Source organism: Elephas maximus, chromosome 17 (assembly GCF_024166365.1).
Source record: "Elephas maximus indicus isolate mEleMax1 chromosome 17, mEleMax1 primary haplotype, whole genome shotgun sequence".
Classification (NCBI taxonomy): Eukaryota; Metazoa; Chordata; class Mammalia; order Proboscidea; family Elephantidae; genus Elephas; species Elephas maximus.
Window position 1 is genome coordinate 87,690,352 of NC_064835.1, and position 6,707 is coordinate 87,697,058.

Sequence of the window (6,707 nt, forward strand, 5' to 3'; positions counted from 1 at the left end):
AATAAATTGTGCTTATGAAAAGCATCTTTAAATCCTTAAGATCCCACAGACAAATATAATTTCAGTATTTTTTGTTATTAGGTACAATTGAGTTGATTCCGACTCATAGCCACCCTAGGTACAACAAAACAAAGCACTGCCAAAAGTCCTGCACCATCCTCACAATCATTGCTATGTTTGAGTCCATTGTTGCAGCCACTGTGTCAATTCATCTCGTTGAGGGTCTTCCTCTTTTTCACTGACCCTCTACCAAGTGTGATGTCCTTCTCCAGGGACTGGTCCCTCCTGATAGCATGTCCAAAGTTCTTCAGACCAAATCTCCCCATACTCACTTCTAAGGAGCATTCTGGCTGTACATCTTCCAAGACAGATTTGCTCATCCTTCTGGTAGTCCATGTTTTAGTTTATTGTTTTAGTATATTGGGACATTAAATTGTGTTTCAAATTTTAAAACTGTAGAAGTAACAAGATCATTTGTAGATTCTTTAGTCAAAGATCTAATAAAACATAATAACATTAGAATTCAATAATTCTATCTCCAACAGGAAATTTTACTTCATCTAGAGGAGATGATATTTCCTACTTTTTGCTTTTAGAACTTGAAAATGTCTTGAAAGGTTTGATCCCAGATCACAAGTCATTCCCTAAAGTTCTCGGATCCCCAGCAATGACACCTGCCAACACAACCACCGAAAACAAATAAAACTCGACGGCATCGAGACTTCTGTTCGAAAAGGGAGTGGCACGCCAGCTGCACCTGCGTTGGCCGATGCCACATTTATCCCTGTTGTCCACACCCCGCCAGAATAATACTCCCCGGTCACGCGGCTGAGATAGAGCCCAGAGCGTCCACCACACAGCCAAACACATCACCTCACAGAGTCGCCCTGGGCACCCTGTCCCACCTTCACCCACGCGTTCTGCCCTCGCTGGGTACTTGCCTCTTACAAGCAAGTGACTGCAGATGACTCTATGTTTCTCTCAAATTTGTTTAAGTGCCTATGTGCATAAATCCTTACAAAAATGTTAAACGTTAGTTCTTTAAGTTGTAGAAAGATAAGCATGAAGAGTTGTTTTTACTTTTTGGGGGGGTTATACATATATATATATTTTTTGAAGTAACATGTAGCTGACATGGACTGTTTGCCTCACTTTTGTGGAGAGACCAGGAGTGAGCATGAGAATATCAGCACAGTTGTGATACACCATTATGCTGGACTTTAACAAGTTTGCTTTGTATTTGCCTTTTACAGATAATTTGTGTAATACCTTCAGCCTGAGTAATTGACATTTATCATGTCCTGTCCACCCTTACATGAGGCAATGTTTACCCGCCTGAGTTCACTATTCGTGGCCCAGATCACACTTTCAGCCTCTCTGCTCACTGCTCCGATGCACACCCTCCAGGAGCAGTTGGATTAACCTGGCCCTTGCCCTTGAGATGCCTTTGCTCAGGCCAGGCCTTGGCCTGGATTGCCGCAGCTCAGGAACCTTAACCCTCCAGTTCTTCAAGGTCAGTGTGAGCCCTTCTCCACAAAGCCTTCCCTTGTCATCACTTGCCACACCACACCCTTGCAACCGTGCACATCCCCGTGGCAGTCCTTGCGTTGTTATTTGACTTTTGTGCTGCTTACTTAACTTGTCGGGTAGGATGGTGGTAGTTTTTTTTTTTTTCTCTTTACGTAAGTCTATCACTGGCCCTTCTTGGGCTTCTCACCATTATTAGAACCTTTTGGAGACAAGCAGAGGGAGTAACAAATGAAATGGAGAGAAGAAAATTAACTTTCCTAAGCCCACTGCAAAAACTGGAAGAAGAAAAGGACCGCCTGGGTGGAACACATGGTTAACATGCTGCTAACCGAGGGGTTGGAGGTTCAAGTCCACCCACAGGCATCTCAGAAGAAAGGCCTGGCAATCTAATTCTGAGAAATCAGTCATGGAAAACCCTGTAGAGCACACCTGTACTCTCACAGACATGGAGTTACTATGAGTTGGAATCGACTGCGCAGCAGCTGTTAAACCCGTCACCATGGAGTCGATTCCCAGTCATAACAACCATATAGGACAGGGTAGTAGAATTGCCCCCATAGGGTTTCCAAGGCTGTAATCTTTACAGAAACAGACAGCCACATCTTTCTCCCTTGGAGCTGCGGGAGGGTTCGAAATGCTGACTTTTTGGTTAGCAGCTGAGCACTTAACCACTGCTCCACCAAGGCGCCTATGACAGCTGGTACCAGTACTAACTCAAGGGAATTGAATGTGTGTATGAGAAAAGGCTTGTCTGAGGTGGAATTAACACACAGAGGTGCTCCCTCTGAAGATGAAGGAGGAAAATGGGGATGGGGGCAACCGAGTCAGGCAGCAGCTGGCGTTGACCCTTTGTTGGCACCATTGGTCCAGGGGGTTTGACTGTTAGGGGCTGCCCTGGGAAAGGTGGGTGCAGTAGGGGAGGGTGGAGCCCAGACAGGCATTTGTATATGTTGTAATGCCCTCGAGTTCAGTGTTTATCTGGGGAGCGAATGCAGGCCTGTGGCCCACAATCTGACACCTTTTATGAGCTGCAGACCACCGTTGGACACAACTATTCCACACCCAACAAGCACTCCGTTCAGATCCACCAGGCTGAATCAATATTTAAAAAAAAATAGCTTGAATTTATTGAATGCCAATCTTCTGAGAACTTTCAATACGTCACCTCATTTAATCCTTACAAAAGCCATTTGAGGGAGGTGTGCAATTATCTCTCGTTTTACAGGTAAAGACGCTGAGACATAAGATGAAGCAACTTCTCCAAGGCCACTCTGCTGGTAAGTGGTAGCTCCTGAATTTGAACCCAGGCATCCTGCCCTCTTAGCTACACGCTGCCCTGGCCGATTGTTGGTGTCAGTTGTCCCCAGAAAGCATTTTTTACCATCTTAGTTGTACAGTGCTCATACAGAGCCTTAGACATTCAGGCCATAATGAAGACTTCACCGGGCTTAAATGGGTTTTTAAGAAATCACATTTCTGTTTTAGATGACATTTTCTAATCACCCTCCCCTCCCGCCACGTCTTCTTACCCAACACCTTTACAATGTGGCATGGTTCTTGAATGAGCTGGGTACCTCACAGTGTACTACCATATTCTAAGAACTAAATTACAAAGCAACCTGGCAATAATATTTTACATAAACAAAAAGTCCCAAACACTTGGAAATTTTAATTCACTCCTCAAAATAGAAAGATCAAATATCATAGCAATAATTACAGATTATTTTAAAAATAAAAATGGTACTTAGGAAAACAACTGGGATGCAGTCAGAACTGTACTCAGTGGTAACTCATAGCTTTAACTGTTTTCATGTTTCAAAAAATAAAAAAGTAAAAGAAGCATTTAAATTAAGAATTTAGAAAAAGAACAAAACAAAATCAATGAGGGCAAGAGAAAGGAAAACTGTAAGCAGAAATAAATGAATAATATATTCTAAATTAAAATTTTCTATGCGTTGATTTCTAATTTAACAATTGCTAATTTATTAATAAATCTCTGAATTAATACATATATGCAGCCCTCCATCCAGCTCGTCTTTGGAGGTTTCCCACTCTGGGTGGCGGCAGCACTGACAGGGGAAACAGAGTCTGCCGTGACCCGAGTATGTGATTAAAAAGTAAACGCTTGCCGTTAAGTCAATTCCAACTCATGGCGACTCCATGTGTGCCCTTTGGCCTGCCCAAGGCGCTTGTCCAGAGAGCAAGAGAAGAAGCAAGCATCAGGGGAAGCCATGCCCAGGGGCCCATCACTGAAAAAAATCCCTCCCTGCCATCCAACCCAGGTTTGGATAACAGAAGTAGAATTTCAGCCAGGATGACAGAAACCTTTGTATTTACTGTTCCAACTTCATGCAATGCTTGTCCCCAGACAGGAACATGACACGCTCGCTCCCTCACCTCCTTCATGTCTTTTCTCGAACATCACCTTCTCCCTAGGGCCTTCTGTCACCAGGACACAGAAAATCACAGCCAACCCCTTCTTTCTCTCCGAACTCTGTCCACCTTCCCTACCTTACTTTTCTTCACAGCATACATGACCATCTAACTTCTATAACATTATTAGCTTTGTTTATTATCTCCCTTCCTTCTGGGGTGTGAGCTCTTAGAGAGCAGGGACTCTTATCTATTTTGTTCAGTGCATCTTTGCAGGACCTAGAACAGTGTCTGGCCCTCAAGAGGTCCTCAGTGCATTTTCATGGAATGAATAAAGGTGGGAGGAACCGAAACCCGTTAGCTTTCTTTTTAAAGCATGTTACAATAGGGTATCCATTTCATCAGACTAATTATGCTAACTCTTTTGCTTTTTCCAGATAAGCCACATTAAAGACTGGTCTTCATCTGGATGAGTAGAAACTGAGTCAGCTGTGAGGATACAGTGGAAAGTCTAGATCAGGTACAACGATGACAGCTGCTATAACAAACAAACCCAGAAATACATAGTGGCCCAAACACAATGGTTGTTAATATCTTGTGCAAATAAAGTCAGAAAGTGATACTCTTGATCAGCAGGCACGCCAGATATTAATCTAGGGATCCAGGCCTCTTATGTCTTCTAACTTCACCACCTCCATCACTGACCCCCAAAGTGCTTGTCTCCATCAAGCCAGCAGAAAGCAAAGGAAACCTGGAGTGGCAGGTGGAAGGCTTTTATTGACTGGATGGAGAAGAGGTATTCATCACTTAAATCCCATTGGCTAGTAGTCAGTCATATGACCACACTAGCTGCAAGGGAGGCTGGGCTATGAGGTCTACCCGCGTATCCAGAAAGAAGAAAGGAATATGGTGAACAACTAGCCAGTCTCTGCCATACACTGTCTTAACTGCCCTTCCCCCTTAGCATACTCACAAGATTAACTGTTGTTAGCTGCCGTCAAGAGTTTTCATTGGCTGATTTTCACAAGTAGATTGCCAAGTCTTCTTCCTAGTCTACTTTGTCTGGAAGCTCTGCTGATATCTGTTCGGCATCACAGCAACTCACAAGCCTCCCCTGATAAGCAGGTGGTAGCTGTGCTTGAGATGCATTGGTGGGGAATCGAACCAAGGTCTCCTGCATGAAAGGCAAGAATTCTACCACAGAACCACCACGGCTCTCGGTTTACATCTTACTGATTGACAACAGCATTGTTAGCTCTCAGCACTAGTTAAGGTAGAGTCTAGTATATGCAGGCACTTCTCCAACCCATTCAGTTATATGTTTATTATAAGTCAGATATGTTTTTCTCAAATCTATTTATGCTGATTATACTGTTATTGTAATTATGTAATTTAATTTGATGTTATAAATTAATGAAACATAAGTGCTAAGAGAAAAGGTCCTTATTTGTCTGAAACTTCAGTTAAATCTTTGGGAAGACTACATGAACGTGAATTACTAAATAGCCTTGCTATTGAATTAGTAGTGGGTGAAGCCCTGGTAAAAGCCTGGCCAGAAGGAACAAGAAGTCATAAAAATCTAGAAATATTCAAGTCTCAAATTGTCTTGCATGTACTCTACCTCCACTTTATAGAGAGCGAAATTGGAAATCCTTGTTGACTCTGAGGTATTATGAGTATAATCTTTGAAAGAAAAAGAAGAAACTCAAAACAGTGGACAAATATTCAAAGGAAAACTTTTTTTTTTTAATTGTGCTTTAAGAGAAAGTCAGTCTCTCATTCAAAATCTTTTACACACCTTGCTATGTACTCCTAGCTGCTCTCCCGCTAATGGGACAACACACTCCTCCTCTCCACCCTGTATTCCCCATGTGCATTCAACCAGCTCCTGTCCCCCTCTGCTTTCTCATCTCCCCTCCAGACAGGAGCTGCCCACATAGTCTCATGTGTCTACTTGAGCCAAGAAGCTCACTCCTCACCAGTATCATTTTCTGTCTTATACTCCAGTCCAATCCCTGTCTGAAGAGTTGGCTTCAGGAATGGTTCCAGTCTTGGGTTAACAGAGGGTCCAGGGACCATGACCTCTGGGGTCCCTCTAGTCTCAGTGAGACCATTAAGTCTGGTCTTTTTACGAGAATATGAGACCTGCATTCTACTGTTCTCCTGCTCCATCAAGGATTCTCTGTTGAGTTCCCTGTCAGGGCAGTCACTGGTGGTAGCTGGGCACCATCTAGTTCTTCCAGTCTCAGGTTGATGTAGTCTCTGGTTTACGTGGCCCTTTCTGTCTCTTGGGCTCATATTTACCTTATGTCTTTGGTGTTCTTCATTCTCCTTTGATCCAGGTGGGTTGAGACCAACTGAAGCATCTTAGATGGTCGCTTGCTAGTGTTGAAAACCCCCACACACCACTCACCAAAGTGGAATGCAGAACATTCAAAGGAAAACTTTTGATCCTATAAAAAGATAATTTTTAGAAGAAGGTAAAATCATGACTGTCATTCAGATATAAAAATGAGCACATATTAAAGATTTTATTAAATTCACTAAATGAAAGAGCTAGACAGATGTTATAACCAGTTCAAAGGAAAAGTCAAAAAAGAAGAAATTTATATAGAGTGAAGTAACGCTGAATTGAATGTGCAAATGAACACAGACTGGTGTTTCCACGGAAGACTGGGCAGCCAATCTCTACCAGACAGCATATAATTTTCAAGTCTACCAGTTATGTACAATTTACCAATTTGTGAAATAACCACATAAAATCAACCTAATAAGGCAGATGGATGCACTATAGAGAATGTATA